General features: G+C 43.6%; 1 protein-coding gene across 1 annotated transcript in view; it reads right to left on the reverse strand.

The window, feature by feature from the left end:
- dlgap3 (discs, large (Drosophila) homolog-associated protein 3) overlaps window positions 1-21,008 on the reverse strand; it is a 117,465-nt gene extending 96,457 nt beyond the window's left edge. The window contains exon 1 of the mRNA XM_047605915.1: window positions 20,888-21,008. The gene's annotated coding sequence lies outside the window, so the exon portion shown is untranslated. The remainder of the gene's footprint in view (window positions 1-20,887) is intronic.
- Window positions 21,009-21,256: the final 248 nt, after the last annotated feature.

The following is a 21,256-nucleotide window of genomic DNA, read 5'->3' on the forward strand; positions in this document are numbered from 1 at the left end:
CCAGTGAGTGACCCATAACATTATCCAGGTTGAAACTGATAAATCATTACATATGAATCTGACCTGAAGGGTGCCCGTTGTTGATTGTCTCCCTCCAATCCTTTCTTTGAATCGCCAAAGCCAAACCAAAAATGTCTACGACTGCCAGTGGCTGGTATGTGATACAACTTTAAGTTAGTGTTTCTGATTTTTCAGTTTTAACACCAAAAAATACAGCAGGGTGACATTTCCATGGTTGAAAGTGACAGTGTTCGCCTCAAGCTTCCCTCCGTTTTGCCTGCAACTAACATTGTGACATCCCAGTGATGTAGAACATGAAGGGATGTATTAATCTAAACATTGTGTAAATACTGTAGCTAGTGACAGTAATGTCTAAGCAAGAATTAGCTGATGCGGTGAGATCTTTTCAATTTAGTTATAAAAACATACTTATATAGTATCATTTTACAATGGATGTTGGGCTTTTAAATAGTTTCATAATGCCTAAACTGTTCAATGGATGGATATATAAGGGACACGGCACAGCAAAATGAAGTGAAAATCTTTTAAATGCACTCTGAAACCTGCTAAGCAGATTTAGCCAAATGCTGCATGTGAATGAAGCAGGTAAATCCACTAAACCCTCCTCTGTCTTGGGGCTTCCAGAGAGAGAGAGTGAGGGAGAATAGCAGAGGAAGGGTATGATGCAAAAAGATGAAGTAAAGCAACAAGAAAGGCTAGCACAATATCTTTTTTTTCTCTTTCCCCCCATGCAGCGAAAGGAAATTTTGGGTCAAAAAGGAAAGCCGCTATGGAGTGTGCTTGTACCAGCCTCCGGATAATTTCAAATGGGAAACCATTCGACTTGACAAGGACATTAAAATCCAATATATTCAAATTATGGGGCCTATGAATTTCTGGGGTTATTTTGAACCGTGCCTCTCCATACACATATTTTTTGTAAATTGAAGACCGCTCTTCTGAAGTGTCATTCACAATATTATTCAGAATTTGTCACTTTGGGCACTTGACTGTGATCCCAGTGACAGTATAAGCCTGATCAGTCTTCGTGACTGCTAGGCACATGTCGATGTCCATAAATGCAGATTGATTTGAAAGCTGGGAATGGACGTGACCGCACACACAGAGATGTGCGTAGGTGTGCTTCGACACACATCCTCCTACTTCCGGAGCACAGATGGTACGTAGAAATGTACCACGTATGCTAAGCACAGTCATTAACACGAAGTGGTCAATGATCATTGTTTACCAATGGTTTAGGAGGCATACACATGCCTATAATGAATGACATTAGGGGGAAGGTTGTTGTCTGCACACTAATGGGAGGGTAAGTCTGACATTTCACCAGTCTGAGTATTACTCCTGCATTTACCTCTTGACATTTCTGCATCAGACTCATATTCAGGGCTCTTTCACTGGGCTGCGTGTGTCAAAAGTTGACGATTAATCCTCTTATTCACCACCACAGCAAACATTTACAGTCGCAATTTCCAGCCCACCCCGTCTTTGATAGTGAGCGGGATTTTGGGACGGTCAGTGTATCTGCGTGGACTCAGGCTCCAAATCCCCACAGCGGCCACAAACACAAACTCAGTCAGGACTTAACGGGTTTATTGCCTTATCTCTTTGCTCTCATTTAAATGGGGGGATTCAACGTTTTCGAGGGGCGTTTTCTTTTTCACGGCCGAGTGGTGAGAATGTTAAAACATGGTGAGGGATCACACGACGGCAGTTTGGAATCAAAGGAGTCTGAGCAGCATTGATATTCCCTCACTTTACTAGGCTATAGGGAAGATGCAGCTCCGTGTGTGTGTGTTGCAGCTACTGCTTCTTCTTCTACATTGCCCAACTTCAAAAGCAGCGTTTCCACTTTAATCTTCTCTTCTCCTGCACTGCGGACCCAAAGAAAGACAGAAGAGAGAGGCCCAGGCTCGTTCCGCCACTCCCATCCCTCGCAGAGATTCCTTCTTTTCTCTTTCAGTTGTTCTCCCTCAGTTTTCCTCTATGACATACTGCTGATGCACACACACATTTACCCTCTCTGTCTCTCTTGCACGCACACACACACACACACTGGTATTCACATGCCCGCTGTGTAAATACGCTGCTCTCACTACACATGCTGGCTGGCCTTGCAGTGACTTACAGTAATAGCCTCATCGTTCTTTCTTTCGCTCCCACTCACACAGTCACACTGCATTGCAAAGCACTGACGCAGTGAGGTGAATGTATCAGGCATATTAAGTCATACTAGGAGGGTGCAGAGCAGCGGGGTGGGTAGAAGGCCAGCGCTGGTGCCTTGCGATTTCCACCACTGCAGCGTCAAAAATTGAAAAGCCAATTCCAATTGGAGCCCAGTAATTAGAACTGACCTGAATGGTTGCACTGAATATGGAATGAGAGAAAGAGAGAGTGCGAGAGGGAAAGCAAGAAGGGCAGAGTGGAAACAAGGACAAATGACCTACACCTTGAAAAGTGGTTCAGTGGATGGGTACAAACGAATAGCACGGAGGTTAGCTGCCACCTAACGACCACATGATCACTCAATAATGGCATGAATCCTGCAACCAATGTGACTGTCAAACATGAAGGCTGTGTTTTTTAGGACAAACAATTTCATTCTGAGAGTATGGTTTATGTCAATCTTGGGATGCGTTTTGCCAGGTTTAGCAGAAAGACAGCTAACTGCTAGCCTTGCCTGCTTTAAAGGTCAAAAAAACACACCACCGAAGCGCCCATGTACTATCTTATTTATCCTGACCATCACATATGCAGATTTTTAAGCAACAGCTTGTTACCTAATAGACATGCACCAAATTGTTTTCAGCGTTCTTGAAATTTGAATGAGCGTGATTATTTTCCAAAATGCTCAATTCAAGTATTCAGTTTCACTTTTGCTTAAATAGCAAAAATAACAATTCGGTGCTTTACAGTACTTGGGTCTATATGTTATTCTTCAAAATGAATGTCAATATGTCAGATAAATTAAGTTGTGTAAACAAATGCCACTGAGGTTACAGAAAATATATACTGCTACAGTAATCAGAATCCTTACATCCTAATTTCCACAACCATCCCCCCATCATGCGCACTCCTACCCATACCATTTTAAATTCAATCTCCCTCGCCCCTAAATCATCCCCCTCCCCTCTGGCACTTCACCTCACCCTGACCCTTACCGCCTTTCTCCTTCCCCAATTCATTCAACACCTTCATCCAGCCTCTTTCCACTAACCCCGTTCCTCATCTCCTTCATTCGGCCTCTCTTTGCCTCCTTGTTGGTTTCTCCTTGACTCTCGCTTTGACCATTTCCTTCCAGACCCTCCAAGAGCGATGGATTGAGGCAGCGACACTGGAGGCTGCTCTTTTCCCACCCTCGTCTCATTTTCAGAGCTGGGAATGTGTGGAGAATGTCAAGAATAAATGACAGGGAAAATCCTTTAAGATGGAGGCACGGCTATGTATAGAAACGAGCCTTGGGATTTATATTCAAAGTGCACGCGCAAACAATATAAATGTATAACCCCACACAAACATGTTCCTTAACAATCATACACGCCAGCCCCCAGTAGCTGTCGAAGAACACGGTCACCCTGGCGCAGCACAGTGAATTTGGAGCACACACAGGAAACTCAGTCCTGTCTTTTTATTAATTCCTGGCTGCTATTATTCTAAACTAAGCAGAAAGCAAATAAACACTATTTAATCTCTGCACACCTTCCAGGTTGAGGATTTGTAAATTAATAGTTTTTTTGAAAGTGAACTGAATGATTAATGGACTGTGTTTTCTGTCCATGCAACATATTAGTCGACCAAAATGAGGCAATAAAGTGCTCTCAGCACATAACAGAGAGCACAGTGTTTTGGCATCCAAGCACGGGGAAAATTGGATTATTATCAGCTCAGGTTGGCTTCACAGTTCACTTATTCGGACGGTAAATAAAGATGGACGAACCCTTCGCAACGTCACCCACAAGATTTCTGAGGCTGGCACCCGCCGTCATCTTGACAGCGCCTGACTCCGCCGCCTCCCAGCTAGTTCAGAAAAAGGACAAAGAGGTGGCATGTGACTGAAGTTAAGGCTGGCAAGTGATGCCAGTGTAGACAGCTTGCAACTTGAGACCATCTACTTGTCACTCCAGTCATCCACTTTCTGAATAGAGCCTCGGATCTGCTGAAAGCGCCTGTGGCACGTGTGCGTTTTGGCGCGTCACTGCCCTTTGTCGCCGCACCGCTCTCTTCGAGCAGATCCTCTACAGCTGCAGTTGGATAAGCACACAAGGGTTCAAACATCGCGCGATAATCGATACTGAGTCGCGGCTGTTTAAAAAGAACTATAGTCAAACAAAACTCTTATTTGTCTGTATGAACGCTGCATAACCATAAGATGATCCCTCTGCAGGAACCTGATTGGCTGGAACTGCCTGTAGGAGGCATTTAGTTAGTTTTAATTTAAGATTTAAAGTGAATTTTGCTTTTTTATTTGAATTTTGCTTTATTACGTGAAAGTCCATTTGAACCATGTTGAAGCCAGTATATCATGTTGATGTTTCAAAGTAAAAGATGGCACATAGTATTTTATTTTGAAAATCGCTTGGGTTCACAGTGTTTTCCAACGATGGACTTTCTGTCTGAACGATTCCATTTACTCATATTGACTCGACTTCCAAGCGTCGGCACCAGGCTTCTGGGACGTGTTTTGTTCAACCAACGGTCAGACAAGTATGCAGTAATAGAAATTCAGTTTTCTATATTAATATATTTTTCTTTAAATGTCAAAGATTTACTGTTGATCCAAACCAGTTCATTTTCTGACAATGTACCAGTAACTGTGCTGGACCTTCAGAACTGTAACAAAAAGCAGTTATCTGATTGTATCTCACTGTACAACACAATATGAGCTTCAGTGGTCACTGTGGGAACGTGTGTGGAATATTCTTCTGCAAACTAAATCGGTGATGAGATGAGCAGCCAACGGATGAGCTGGAGGCAAGTTGCTTGACAGCAGTGGTGAAGTGCATGCATTCATGCATGTGCAGGCATGGAGTTAATTTACCGCATATATTGCACTTGTACTGAATTTTTTTGATAGTGGCACGGAGCCAGTGAAATGCACACACACACATGCACACAGGCACTCACAGTGATGGCGGGAATGTATTCCATTAATGGTTGCTGCAGGTACCAGAGCTCTGGCTGTGTTCAGGCTCTAATGACCACAGTCATGCAGCCCTACAATAACAGTCAAGGCAACTGGCTGTCACACTTTGCATGTGTGTGTATTTGCGTACGCCCTTTTCCTAGTGTGGCTTCCCTGTGGTGCTTGTCTCTTATCTATTTATGCGCCTGCTGGTGTCATTGCGGTTGCCACCAATGTTTACACAGCAAGCAGTCATCTATCACTATTAAAACGTGGAGTACACAACTTTTGTTGGATAATAGACAACCACCACAACCTGTAAGTGTTGTTACTTTGCATACTTACATTAATTGAACACCTAGTCGCCATACAATGTTTTGCCGGGAAACATTTGGACCTGGCATTTATATGGCTGTTACTTAGATATGTACCAGACCTAGATCAGACCAGGTACCCCAACCCTACAGCAATGGGACTCCTTGATGGCAGCGGCCACCCCCAGCAGGATGCAGCCAAGCACAACTCCAAACAACTCCAAAAACAACGGCACAAGGTGTTGACCTGGGCTCCAAATTACCTAGATCCCAAACCGATCAAGTATCTATGGGATGCACTGGAACAAGCCTGATCTAGAGAGACCCCTCCCCTCAACCCACAAGACCGAAGACCCCCACTAACAACATAGTGTTTCCAGACACCACAGGACACCCTCAGAAGGCGCGTGTCCATTCTCTGACAAGTCAGTTTTGGAGGCACAAGAGAGACCTACATAATATTAGGCAGGTGGTCATAATGTTATGCCTGATCGGTGTATTTCCTCATTAGCTGGAGTCATCACATGCCAGACAGAGGTCAGGGTCGGCGCAGTATCATGTCAGACCGCTGAAACTTTGCTCCCCTGTGTGCAGCCAGGTCAAAGCTGTGTAACAGCTGTGGGCTCCTCCTGCTTTCTTGCTGGCACTGGCTGCTGTCTCTGGCCCTCCTCCAGAAGAACCACGTTTAGCTCAAACTGGCCACGAGTACAAATTAAGTCTGCATCATGGAGTTAAAGGATCACTTCCAAGGTTTTTGCTTTGGGGAAGATAAACAACAAATAATAATCACAAATTTTCTCAACTGGGAAGTCAAATAAACCGACTTCAATTACAGCAGTATTTTGCTAAAAAGAATAAATGGAATCTGTCACAAATTTATTAGGACATGAAAAGTTGTTATTGTAATGTGGTGTCAGCTAATGCCATATTTCTTGCCAGTTTAGGATGACATGTCTTACAGATGGTTTAGACATAGTGTTGAGCTACGGCAACTGCTCAGACTGTACACAGGTCCTAGCGCCAGAACGGGCGTGCACCTCCCCAGAAATATAACCGCATGCTGTGACAACGCAAGAGCTGTGATTGGTCTGCTTGGTTGTTGAGTGTTTCCACTTAGGGTATGACGTCACAGCAAGTGAAATCTCCGCGGTTATATCCACTGAGTGGCAAAAAGTGACAGTTGAACATGGAGATTAACAGCATTAGTTGTGAAAAGGCTCTAATAGTGTCTAAATTGTAAAATCAATTAAAGAAAAGTTGAAGAGATGTTGTGAGATTGACTGTACTAACAGATTTGAACAGCAGTCAGAGATATATTTTTTACAGATATCTCCAACTGCCAAAGAAAAGAGAAGTAAATGGATCGCTGCATTAGAAGAAAGGACTGGAAACCTGTCATTGTGCTGGCGTAGTTACAGTCGACAGCAACTATTTCAGTTCCAACAATAAATAACATTAAAACAATAAATTAAATATTTGTGATCACTCCTCGTCATCCTTTTAACGTACACGTACACACTACAGTATTATATGGCTAACGTTACTTCTCGGTAAAGCTCTTAGCGTTAGCATTTTTTCTTTAGCTACATTTATCATAACTGAAATTAACTAAAACTAATCCACTTTTCCAAATCCATACTAGTTCATATGGATCATTGTCGAGTCCAATTGTCCTTCATTTGATCTGATAATCCACATTTTTCCCAGCACCCATTCCCACCCATACGAACCATACTTCGATGAAAGTGACAGAGCGAGTCAGACTAACAGGTGTACATGTATAAATGACTTGTACCTGCGCAGGCTGTGTACGTAAGTTTCGCTGTCTAGGTTCCGCAGTAATCCAAGGCAATGCTACAGTTTTTCATCCTTTGGCCTTTTGATCACTAGGTAAATTTGCCTTGGTGAATTAAAATTGCTGTGCAACAAGATTAAATATGTGGCTTTGCATAATTCAGCCTAGGTGATTTCTTATTTATGGTATGTTTGCAGATTTATTGATTCCTGAAATTCCCAACTTGGCAACTTTGATGGAAAAACATGCGGCTGCTAAGAGTCGTGACACCAATGCGAATCAGCTTGTGACACGTTTTTCTGGTGACGTGCGCAGGGAGCGCATGTGATGCAAAAGCCAATCCTGTGTGCGGCATTGTTGGAGGTGTAAAAGTGGAGCTTTTAGGGGCCGTTATTTGTTCGGCTTCTGGCGAGAACACCGGCGACACTCGTGCGCACACTGGATCACACCTCTGATGGATGGCAAAATATATGAGAGGAGTTTTGCTTCATCCACCCTGCAGATTACACACTGGCTCAAAGAGAGACCCCCAACAGAGTGGAGGGGGGGTGCAGAAGACAGAAGAGATGTCAGATATTGTGCATTCGTGACAGCGCGTGTGAAAGACACCTTGAAGACGTAAGGAGACCACTGGGACTTCTCAAAAATGCTCATTTAGTCTGCCATATTGTCTTCCTCACTTTCTCCCTGTTCCCCCTCATCTGTCGCAAAGCACCAGTCTCTCCATCACATCCCACTGTGACTCAGCACCCCACTGATCAAACACCGTCTAGTCCCTCCTTTCCTTTATTCCCGCCCCCCCCTCCTCCCCCGAACCTCCTTCCCCTCCTTCGTCTCTCTGACAGACAGTTGAAGGCAGTCGCACACAAACAGCTCCCTAAAACGCCCCCCTGAGGGACCAGCCCTGCATTCTTGAAAAGTGAGAAGCTCCCTCCAGGAGGAGGCTTTGCAGGAAAAGTAGTGAATAACAAGACGGAAAGGAAATAACAAGATAAGATCACAAACACAACCCTCTCTATCTTCTTTTCCTCTCCTTTCCTCGAGCACCAGTGCGTAGCTTGCAGCAACGGTACCAGGCGAGAATATTTTTCTCTTTTGCAGCTCTACTTATTTCCCTTTTTATGAAACGTCTCCTGTCTCCTTTCTGACCTGTCAAGCGGCACTCTGCCTAAAACCTTGAAAAACACAAAAAGGTTTGCTCACGTGGGCAATTAATTGTTAATTGTTAAACACCAGTAAATCTAGCTAGTCTAAAGTCAATTCCTCTAATTCCCTTAGCCCACATGAGGCATTACAAATCATAGATATTCTAACAGAACAACTAACCTAAGATGAGATGAGCCACCTCACAGTCCACAGAATTAATGATCATGACAGAATGAATAACACTGATAGTCATCAGTGCAGCGGCTTGTGAGAAAGGGACATGGCGGAACAAACTTCCGTATGATTATGTTTCTTAAGAGCATGACATAAGATCAGACAACAGTGTCATTCGATAGGTAGATGAGTAAAAGGTGTGCTCATACTCTCTTCTATGATTCATGGATATACAGTCCAGCCCGATTTATTGCTGTTTATCCAGACAAAGCTTATGAAATAGTATTCCAAGGTGCATTCCTACACAACTCACGTTTACACATGAACTCACTGAGTTAGGACTTGGGGAGTCTGTTTCAACTGATACAATGAAAAAAATGTAATTGAATGGTCCTATGACCATTTGGAAATATTTTGTTTTGGACAAATCTAACTCCAGGGCACTGAGATGGTGTGCATGGCTACATTGCTGTTACTTCTACTATTTCCCATCGGAGCATAATCAGTTTCTAACAGACTGTCAGACCAACATTCCACCAAAAAAGTGTAAAAAAAAACAAAACATTTTTTTCATTATAAAATTCAGTATTTTGAATATTTGTTACATTCTTTCAGAGATGCGATTTTTAGTTTTACCCCTTAGAGACCTGAACATCCGCCAGCACATAAAAAAAATCTTGTACCGTGTAACTCACCAATGGACAAAATTCAAAGTGTGGCTGAGTTTCACTTTTTGGAAGAAAAAAGCTGCCATTACGGTGATGATGATGCACCGCTGCTGTCGGCTACAGGTTGGGGAGCGATGCCAGACCAGGGAGCCGCAGAAAGAGAGAGTAGTTTGGTGGACTTTGTTGGTAAAAACGAAGTTAGTTATATCCTTGAGATGTCACGAAGGTCCTCCTGACAAAAGCACAACTTCCCAATGTTCAGCCACACTTTGTATATTGTTAATAGTGCAAACCACTGTGAGTTACAGTAATTCAAAAACCGCAAGCTTTAATGGATCGCCAGTGACCCACTTGGTTTTAAGGGTTAAAGCAATCCCTGGCCTTGTGTCAGCTTACATACAAACAGCAATACTTCTGGTGGTGTTCAGTCAGCTGTGCAGATTTTAAATACTAAATTCTAGAAAAGGAGAATAGATTACTTCTAAAACTACTTGGTTCCAGAAACTACTTCATGTGTGGCTTATGTAACATGTCAGAAGCTTTCAGAAAGCACTTATGTATTCATTTTTCATTGTCTTCCAGACCCATTACAAACCACTGATGAAAAATTGAAACATTTTTTGACACTACGACGTTATCTTCCTAACTTAGTTAGATTTAGACTCAAAAATGATTTAAAGTGGCAGCCTCGAAGGAAGAGTTTTGTTCTCTTTGGTGTTCCCTACAAAAATAAGGGGTAAAACCAGGTGTGTTGGACGTTTCTTCATATGTGTTCTTGTCTGTACTGGTGTTCTTTTGTCCTAAGCACTGTTCCAGTTTAAAGGAAGTATTTAACCAGGTACGGTCCACATGCCCGGATGTGCATCAGGAGGGAGCTTGTGACTTTGAGTAGAATACAGAATACTGTCAATACATGGACTTCCATGGGACTCAAACCACCTTGACTTCCTCTGAGGAATCTCCTGCTTTGCGAAAGTGTCACACTGCTCATTATGGTTCAGTGTTGTAATTCATATAGCCGCTCGACACTTTTATTACTATGAAGTAGAGAAAAATATGATGCTCACCATTTTCCGAAACATCTGCTTTTACTAAGTTGGCAGTCCTTTCAGTTTGACTAAGTGAAAAGGCAGGAGTCTACTTTAAGAACAAAACTCACTTATGGAAGAAAAATAACTGCTACGGAGTCCCTTCCTCTCTCTCTGTATCAATATTGCAAGCTTGTGAGCTGGCGCATGCATGTCACCATCAGTGATGCCTGGCAACAATGCCTTTAGGATCTCCTGCATTATTCAGAGGGCCCAACGAGCACTAGAGCTCTGCCATTATCTATTTAAATCCGAGCACAGGCATGTCCCACTGAAAGCGTGTGCCGCCACCTGCCCCGCTTACCAGAGACGACGAGGACTGTAAAGAGGGGGCAAGGGACCGCTCCATGTTGAAGAGGTAGGAAAACATGCAGAGGGAAAGTGATGGGGATCCAGAAATGTAGGGGCAGGGGCTTGTCAAAGACGAGCGGGAGGGCCGGAGATCATGAGGAGACGAGGAAGAGTCAAGCATGACGAATGTAGTGAAATAAAAATAGGAGGAAAAGACGAGAAAATGAAGATGGCAAGAGGCGACGGAGGCAGATATTAAGAGGGCATTAGTGAAATAGGATGAAGATGACATGGGCGAAGAGTGGAAGGAACGAAATGGTGACAAGAGAGAGGAAGGGAGAAAGGGGAAGGGAGGAAGGAGCATGAAAGGGGGCAGGCACAGTGAGAAGTAAAAAGCCAAAAGACAGGAAATCTGGTGAAAAAGACAGAAGGCAGGAAAGAAGCCAGAAAAGATGAGGGACGGGATGAATGTTGAGCGAGTGGAAGAACTGACGCTGAGGGGAAAAGAAAGAAAGGAAGGAAAGGTAGATATTTTTAAATGAAGCACCTTGAGTAGAGGAGGCGAATGAAATGAATCGCCACCACATGATGTAGCTTTTAAAGACTACTCGTTTCTCTATCATTTCATGTCCCCCTGCCCCCCTTCCATCAACCATTCATCAAACGACCGCCACCCCTTCATTCTGAGTCATCGACACAATTGCTCATCCACTCCATTAGGCTATCGTCCTATCCTCCTTTATTCTGGCCCCCACCTCCCTCCCCCATCGAGTGATCATCTTCAGGTAAAACGGATTCCTCTCATGCTGCAGGCAGGATGGAGAGGCCATGCCTAGACCATGAAAAACATCCAGTTTGACAAGTCATTTAAACTGGCATCAAGTCCTTTAATGTCATTTCCATTTACTTCCCACTGGGGAGAGATCATTTCAAATCCAATCAGTCAGCTTCTTTCCAGGATTGTCTATGAATCAGCGATCTACCGTGTACTGCCTTGTTTAGGGTACAAACACTGGTTTCTTTGGTTTCTAGTTTCAATATTATCATACTGACTAAGAAGCTTATGTATAATAATAAGTAATATTACTATACTATAATTCTATAATATATATTATTATTTGTTCAGGACCCAGTCCTGAACTTTTGATTTTTTTTTTTTTTTTTGTCTTTATAGTATTTTAATACTGACTGACTGCAAAACAAATCTTCCAATGGGTACAAAAAAAGTAACCTGAATCAAAAAATGTATATACCCCTTATTATGTTTCATATATAAATGTCTTGTACTGCGGCTCAAAGATGCAGCCCATATTGATGTGCAAAAAACTGCAGTTCATCGAGTGGCCACTTGAGGCTGGCTCCAAAAGCGAGCAAATCCCCATTGACCCTCATGTTAAAAAGGCCAACTTTACAGCACTATTAAACATGTTTACAGCCTGGTGCAAAAAAAAATGTTTTGGTCTAAATAGTTAAATGGTCTAAATATTTCACTATTTATGCCAAGTACGGGGGGTGGGAATTTTTTTGTAACTCTATTTGAGTTATGATGGGTTTGTCCATAGTGTATACAGTCAATGGTACTACATCACACAAATGCTTATATCCGGTGAAACAATGTTAAAAGAATGTAGATATTTCCTGGAATTTTATTAATCCCCCTCTTTACATTTTTGTGTCCCTCACCTTCCTCAGCAGCGCTGACGTCAGCTGACAGCCTGATGATTCACAGAACATATTGACACATAGAGGTGTTCCCATGTGAATATGCAAAATTAAACAGCATGTTTAGTGAAGAATGTCCATCTCCTAGCAAGTAGGTACAGACACCGTGCGCATGTTTTAAAGTGAATCAGCTGGCGATATCCAAATGTGGCAATCTGGTTACAAAATAAACTGAGACCTACCACTAGCTGTGGTTCCTATTTCAGTAAACATAACAGTAAGTAAGGGTGCAGCGTTTTCATTTAAAACCGAAGAATACATTTACGTGACCTCCTGGGTGAAATAAACTTGTTCAGTGAACAAATAAATCAGTGGTTTCTGCGCTCATCAGGAGTACAAACTCCGTAAAGATGCGTAATTTCTGTCTTGATTAATAAAAATCGTTTTATGACATTTTCATCAAAACAGTGGGTTCCGTCAGTGCAATCATGCGGAAGAAAAGAATGTTTTTCACAACTGGGTGCCAACAGTTTTTACTGTTTCTCCTGCACACAACCGAGGCAACGGATGGCTGTTTGCAGGAGAAATCTACAGAATGTGTGTGTTTGCCTTGGGAGTTGGTACAGAACATACAGTTGTGGCGCGAACACACATCTCCTTAGGTGCTTCTCAGGGACATAACACAGGAGAAAGTGCTGGAGTTATTTTATTGTGTCTGCCTCGTGTTTCAACAGCTCACACACACACACACACACACAGACATGTCATATTTTCACACTAAATGACCTGTTGAACTCGTGTAACGCTCATCTATCATAAAATTCATCAATCGCGAAAGAAGGCAGGCCTGGAAACACATGCTCATCCGCGCACACACTCCCCCATCAATATATGATTGAACATATGCTAATATGTTTCCTTTGCAGAAGCACTTGAGCCACACTCCTCAAATCGGCTTCCCTAACACGCCGTTTCATTCTCCCTCTCTCTCTGATTTTACCATGAAATGCTCAGTAATCATTCTGCCGCAGTTCTCCATGCAGCCCATAATCACTGCAGCGCTCGCTCACTTATTCTGTCACTCAGCGTGGAATGGAGAGGGCCAGCTGACGCCCAATACCAAACCATCCTCCGCTCACCCTCCAACCCCACCCCACCCAGCCCCTCACAAACACACTCATCAACAAACACTCAAGCAAACACTTGCACAGGCGACTGAAGGCAAACAGACAACCCTGGTGTGCGCAGACCCACACAAACATGGAGAGAGGCCGCCCCGCCTGGCTAGGGACGGGCAATGGACTTGGGCTCACGGCTTGCTAGGGTGGAAAGGGGAACAATTTCATGCCCAAGTGCATCAGAGAAGAGTACACTGTGAACATGAGCAAACATTTTTTCCACCCAGATAGGTTACAGCAATTACACTCGCCTCTTTAACCTTGCCGCTCGCCTGCAAGCTCTGTTTCAGGTCCCATCCACGGGGCCGTTCAGACGCAGGGACTGTACTGGAGTGCCGGGGGTTCGCCGCGCATGTTTCTCTCCATTACATCATTAATAGCACGATGAGCGGCCCGCACATCCACTCAGAGCGCGCCCTGTACGATTAACGATGAGCCTGGTTAGACCCGCTATCCTGCAATCAGAACAGCGGGTGTGATTAAACCTCATCATCCGGGGGTAAACGTGTCAAAACAAGGTGCTAACACTCCAGCAAGACTGGCTCCGCTGTGGCAACACTGCTAAGTGCGGGGGTGTACTTACAATTAAAAAAAGAAGTGTGAATGAGACGAAAGCGCAGCCACGTGTGTGTCAGGCCCTTGCCCCGCCAAACCTGGATTAAACAACACCCGGCCCCGCTATTTTATTAATGTTTGTCTTGTCGCCAACATGCTACGCCTGCCAGCGAAGAGAGGACACAAAGCCCTTTTGACACAGGAGTAAAGATTGGCATTAAAATGACTGCAAACAGAAATGGTCAGAGTGGTATTAAGCCCTATAAGAAGAGCCGTAACATTTGTGTAATGCCTATGGGAAGATTATATTAATGATACTAACGAAACGACATTGCTTAACCGCTATGTATGCAGACAGCAATAGCTGCTTTAATGTCACCATCTATGTAGGTGATCTTACAAGCCCATGTATATACACTGATTAGGTATAACATTAGGAACACCTGGCCTCCCAAATTCACCAGATCCCAAACTGATCAAGTATCTGTGGGATGATCCACAGAGGCCCCTCCCCTCAACCCATAGGACCCAAAGGACCCACAGGACACCCTCAGAAGGTCCATGTCCAATATCTGATGAGTCACAACTGTTTTGGAGGCACAAGGGAAACCTAAACAATATTAGGAAGGTGGTCACAATGTTATGCCTGATCGGTGTATATTTTATATTGGGATTTGTGTGAGCTTTTTATGTATGAAGAACAAAAGTTCATGTCATTTCAAGGAAGGCGCACTGGCCAATATTACTAACGACTAGCACAGAGAGAGACTTTTGGAACCACAGCCTGCCAAATTATAAGGTGACCCCATACTTATACAGCTTGGATGGAGAAGCTTAATTTCTCAAAAACTATATGTAAATAACAGAAATGGGTGGCCGCCATAATGGTTATCATTTCTACATCATGTGAGGCACTCGTCTTGTGCCCATGATTATGTTTCGCTTGTTTGTATACCGTTCATTTTGGCAATGCCAGCTGTCCACTGGCTACACCTGATAAGCCAATCAGACGTCCATCGAGATCTTCTGGTTATTTGATGTGCCACTGCTGCTCGGTATTGCTCATTTCTTCTCCAGCAAGTGTCTTGACTTTATCTAGGCGTCCGCCTCAAGTGCCTGGTTGCGTGGCTATTCCCATTAAATCAGATGGTTTGACAAAGGCACCGAGCAAATGTAGCATTGCCCTTCCACACTTTCATTTCTAGTAAAGGTACAATTCACAAGACTATTCCTGTATTTCCCACAACAGAAGAAAAAAAAAACATTATTAACGCAGGTCAGGTGATCAACAAAATAAAGTACAGTAGATGCTAAAATCTCATTTTTGCATTTGTCCTTATATCCGACAGCTAATTCCAGAGCTGCAAATGAGGTGAGATCATGCCGCTCCTTTCACAGCCTAAGTAGCACTCACCACGATGAATAAGCCGACCTTCGTGTGTCAATTTTGTGTGGCGCCCTTTACATTTTCACACACACTGTATCAAATAAATTAAAATCTTAAAGGAGACCTATTTTGCTCATTTCCAGCTCCACATTTTCATCCTGGCACTCCATTCGAGTGGTTCACAAAATCTCATTATTTAGCTCATACCTCCCGTTACGCAGCCCCTCCGTTGTGCCGCAGCATGAAACTGGCCAACATTAGCTCCAGGTTCTTTCAAGTCCCAAATGAAATAAAATTCGGTGTTTAAGAGGTGTCATGATATGCCTTGCACCACGTATATGCTAATACCTGGCCCAGCATTGACGAAAAAGAAGTCATATTGTCGCTCTAATGGTGTTTTATAGTTTGTCATTTCCTGGAAAATTACATAAAAATGTTGATGGGCTCATTTATGCCCTCGCGGTCTGACTTTTCCAACGCTGTTTTCAATAAATAACACCATCTGTCTCGGTTTCTGTGTTTTAATGGGGCAACAAATGATTCATTTTGAATTTATTTAACTGTATTTTATTTCTAATTAATTAAAAACATTTGAGTTGGACAAATAAAAATAAATTGCATCGGGTTCATGTAATAATTATACTTCATGAATATTTAATGAAAATAGTTCAGACTAACTCAGTTTAATTGTACCGTATTTCATATTGGATTTGCTTGGTTTGAGTTGGGGCAACATATATTAATTGGGTGGAAAACCTGGCCACAGTTTCACCCAATGAGTTACGAGGGCATTTGCTAATTTCGTGTCCAATTTGACTTTTTCCTTCCCTCCCCATACATCTCTCCTTTACCAACAACACTGCAAGCTCCAACTCTTTGCTGTCCATATATGTATGTGGCAGTGTCCGCTTAGAAAAGCAATGAGAGGGACCTGAATTAAGTGCAGTAAGCTACGTGACATTACGCGCAATTCGACATAATTGATGTGACTCATTTCTATTTGTATAACATGTAACTAAGCAATGCAACTGCTATATGTTTGGCTCCATTAAAATGCCACCCTCATGGCATATGCAATCTGTTCATGACTAATGTTTGTCTACAACGAGCTCAAGGGTGGCGAATTTTTCATCCGTTGCAACGTTTCAGCCCGAGACTGCCACTCGGTATTAGGAAAAAGAAAAAGAAAAAAAACACGAGTGTACCTGGTTATTTTAGCTTCGGTAATGTCTGCAACATCTAATCATCTCATCTCTGCCCGCCTGTGTCTCATAACGACAGTAATCTCCCCGCTTCCTTCTGTTCGGCTCCGTGAGAAGGATGCAGCTGCAGGACAGGCAACATTTTAAATGACTAATGTTACATCCGCTGATTAACTCAAAGGTAAATGTTATACTGTTAATTACCATAGGGATATTAGCCGGCAAGTCAAATTAGACCATGAATCAGCCATGCTAGCCTCTTCAGAACCTGGGTGAATATCACACTGGAAAAAAAAAGAAAGAAAATGCGTCTACACACATATCAAGATCCCTCTTATCATGCCACTCCACATCTGATCTGACTGTGTGTAGTTTACCTAACATTGCAATTGCACCCTGATTTATTTCGACTCAAGGTAACATTAGTGGCTTAATGATAAGACTTCAAAATAACTACTCATGTATTTATACTAGTTGATAAAACACACCGACCGGGGTGTGCTTATGTTGCGCATTTGCATGGCTGCCAATATGCTGGTTGTTTCTGAGGGCACCATAAAACCCCCAGCTCCGTTTCTCTTTATTGATATGCAATATGCAAAACGACCTCAGCTTGGGTTGTAAGACTTGGGGCTGGAGGGGAAAGGGAGAGGGCAGAGAGACGGCCATGATATATGAAATGAGACGAGCGGCAAGGTGAGGACGCTGTCTTGGTGGAGTATTCTCAAATGCACCCGCTGCTTCTCCAAACCGTTCTCATCTGCAGCCTCCGTTCATGTAAACTTTAAATCAACACTGAGAGCTTTCATTTTGAAAAATACCATCTGCTCTGCCCCGAGTTTCCATGCATCCTTAGAACAGCATGAAAACACTCTTCACCTTGTCATGCAGACCACTATTGCTTCCTCGCTACTGCAGGATGCCTGCGCTGAGCTTTGATACACTCCAGAGATGATAGCAGGGCTTTCAAAGGATACTCTATATATTCCAGCCAGTATTAAGGGGGTGAGGTAATGGGATTTGATTCCAGCACTATTAATGGCAAGGAAATCTGATCCTTGTTTACAATTGCCAACGTGGTCGTCAACTCTTACATTATTCAGTAAGGCTGTGTGGGATCGTTCAGTTTCTTTGAAGTGGGGTTGAATGGTATCCTTATCGATGTATAACCTACAGTAGATGATTGGCACTCCACCAGTTTGGAGAGGGAGAGTGGAGTGCTGGCAACTGCCTCGTACTGCAAGGTAACAATTACTGTTTTTGTCAGTAGAGCCCAGTAGTTTTGAAGAGATCAATAGAATGGCTTCAGTTTCCTGTTGGTCATCTGTCTGATGGCAAAATGAAGCAGTGACAATATTCTAAATATAGTGTGTACACTTACACTAGACCTGGTTTTAGGTGATCAAAAGATATTTTGCTGCATGCCCGATCCGCAGTAGTTCATCACTCGGTTTCTGAGTCGGTACACCGTGTGCTTTCCCAAACTCCGGTGCTCTGGACCAACATCTACTATAGATAATGCACACACTAACAATTCTGGGGATCCTCTGAAGTTTAACTACTGGGGAAAGATGTGATATAACTGCCGACTGGTATACCTATGTCACTGACTTCTACGCAGCATGCAATGATATGACTAAAACCCGGACTATTAGTCCACTTCCCAGTATTTGTTTGTTGTTACGTTACTTATGGCTGGAGTCAAGAGCAGTTGTGTTTCTGTTCTTTTTTACCACAATTGCCAGTGCGTTGTACCAACCACCATACACTTAATCTTGTTACTAAGGCTTCATGTTCCTGTTCCTGCCACGAAGAAGGAGCTAATGAAGGAGGGTTTTCTTGAGATTTTCTTGAAAATAGTCACTCAAGTTCTTCAGTTCTTGGATGTACTTGGCTGAGCAGTAAAATGTCAACATAGCTTAAACCTTTCACTTGCTTAACATCAGGACAATAGCATTAACAAGTTATCAAGTTAGCATGGTGACATTAGCCTTTAACTCAAATCACTAAGTGCCCTTATTTTCAAGACCTTTTGGGTTGTTGAGCATGTTCTGGTCAGGTGTCTGAAATGTCTTGTCAGATATTGTACATTGCACTAGTCCTGTGCCAGGAAATTGTGTTCCTTAAGTTATTATACAGACTAATGAACCGATACCATTCGGTGTCACTGTTGCTTTTCCCACACCCCAGATCACTTACTCCTCTGACAATGGTGTGTGCAGGAACCTTAAGCAGATGCCAGGATAAGCGCTTAATCCTCATGTGCCCATCAAGATGTGCCGTCATTACCGGGCCTCTAATGTGATGGTGAAAAGAAAGAATGGGATTTGTGCCCCGCATGCCGGGGCACCAAAATGAGCCCTGACAAATTCAGCTCTAGCCTATTCATTTGTTGTGGTCCAACAAATGAGAATCAATTTTAAGGCTAAATGAGACACAGCGACCATCATTTTAATAGCATATTGCTTTCTTTCTATGTTGTCTGCACTGGTCAATGAAGGAGACTGTTTGCAGAGGCAGAAAAGGGATTGCGATTGTTCCAACATGTTTAGAAAAATGTGCGGGTGTTTGTGAGTTGTTTGATTGAGTTTTCATCTGAGCCTTTTTTATTCACACCCAAAACAGAAGAGGTTGGAAATCTGACATAACTACTGAAACAACCTCTGCATCTGTGATACATTTTGTGGGCGTATAATGCAACAGTGGCTACAAAGGTGGAAAAGTCCTTTAATGTCGGTGAAAAAACAGCCATTTCTTTCTGTGAATTCACTGTCCTGCCACACGGACCCCTTTTCTCCCACTTAAGGGACAAAATGATCACTGCGTCCTGCTCTGTAACAGCACCCACTGTTACATTACACCATTTTCACATCTGATGGATTCCAGACAGAAAACGAGAATTGATTGAGGATGTCTCCACTGGAAACCAGCTCCTTTTTCAAACTGGCCGAGCAGGCAGGACGGAGCCAAATATCATCTGGTAATTTCAAACAAGTCAAGGGAACGTGATGTGTTTCAATAGTCAGGGTCAATGAGCCTGATGCCCCACTGGGGCTTTAATCATTTCTTAATATGGCACTAAAACCGGTATTTAGTCAATAACGCCAATGCTCCACTTTGTTGTCCAGTGGAAATTTCTTTTTATGTTAATGTAATGGCTACAGAAACATTTAGTTAATGTGCATTACACACAGTACCCTGGCCTGAGGCTACCCCCACCAAAATACACAAATGCAACATCGCACACTCATGCAGGAACATTGAACAAGCTGCAGCATGGATCCAGTAATCACAGAGAATAACATACTCAGGTTCATCCAGTTAACTTGAAATGGATTCCATTTACACAGCCCAAGCTTATGGAAGCCTCTAAATTCACGTCACAGTTATCAAGCGACTCGATTTAACTGCGAACAATTTAGCGGGACTGTAGTGCGGTGGTTATAACAGCAAAGAAACGATAACTGAGTTCATGTGATATAAGATGTTAGGAGGGAGAACTGTCACCGTCTTTCAAAGCAGCGCCAATTGCGCGTTAGAACGGCACGGCGGCGCCGTAAAAGCACACCCCCTTTAATCATCCGAGTGCACATAGATAGAATAATAAATGTGCAGCATCCCAAACGACCCCACCTCACCACAAGCGACTCCCCTTAGGGATTCCTGGACCGGGGTGGTCCCGAGGAATCATCTCCTCGCTGTCCCAAAGCGCCGCGCTCGTTGTTCGCCACTCTCGTTTGATTAACGGCACCGTTGTGTATCCCACTGCTTTTCAACGCAAACGAAACACTTAGGCAGCGAGCAGCGGATTCTTCCCCGGGACGCACACACACTTACACATGCAACCTACCGCACGCGCCTCGTACGGGCAAGGCGCGCTTTTACGGTCAGCGAACATTTACGCACGAATGAAACTCGGTGATTGCCAACATCTCCGAGTGTTCCCCATATGTGTTTTCCATTTCCAGCCAAAGACGAGGTGCTTTTGTGTGTTGGAGTGTGTGTGCGCGTGCCCGTGAGCGCGAGGGGGGTCGTCCTGTATTCGCAAATGGCGCAAGTTCTCCGTTTTTCCCTGTCAAGTTGACACAGCTGGGGACGCCACTGACCAGTCCCTGATGTTTAATGAAAGACTGCACCAGGAGAAGCTAAACATCTAGTCGCCCCCTCCACCACCACAAGAGCCACATGACAGCGTAGTTGCACTGCGTGCACGGACAGTGTCCGTTCAAAGGAGCACCTGTACCTTCTGCTTTTCACTAAATCCAGCAGTTTTGAGAGTCTCCTTACCTCAAAGTCGAGCTTTCTGTGCGACGATTTCACTGCCCGTATTCTGCGCAAAGGGATGCACACGCCTATTCCACAGCTCTCGGATCGCTGTGTGGAGGAGAACGGAGGATGGAGAAACAGCAGGGGGAACCAGCGGTGCATCTCTCTCTCTCTCTCTCTCCCTCTCTCTCTCTCCCCCCACTCAAATATTACCGGAAACCGATTGGTCCGCGGGATCCTCGGCGGCCCCTCTTCGCTGTTCTAGGAGGGGCCAAAAGAAAACCGCTGTAGCCGACGAGGTCTGCAGAGTGCGTATGAATCGATCTTTTGAGCCATTCGGTGTCGTGTCTTTATTAAAAACGGGTGATCGAATCAATCTTTGTTTTTTGC

The sequence above is a fragment of the Mugil cephalus genome, chromosome 14 (assembly GCF_022458985.1).
Source record: "Mugil cephalus isolate CIBA_MC_2020 chromosome 14, CIBA_Mcephalus_1.1, whole genome shotgun sequence".
Lineage (NCBI taxonomy): Eukaryota > Metazoa > Chordata > Actinopteri > Mugiliformes > Mugilidae > Mugil > Mugil cephalus.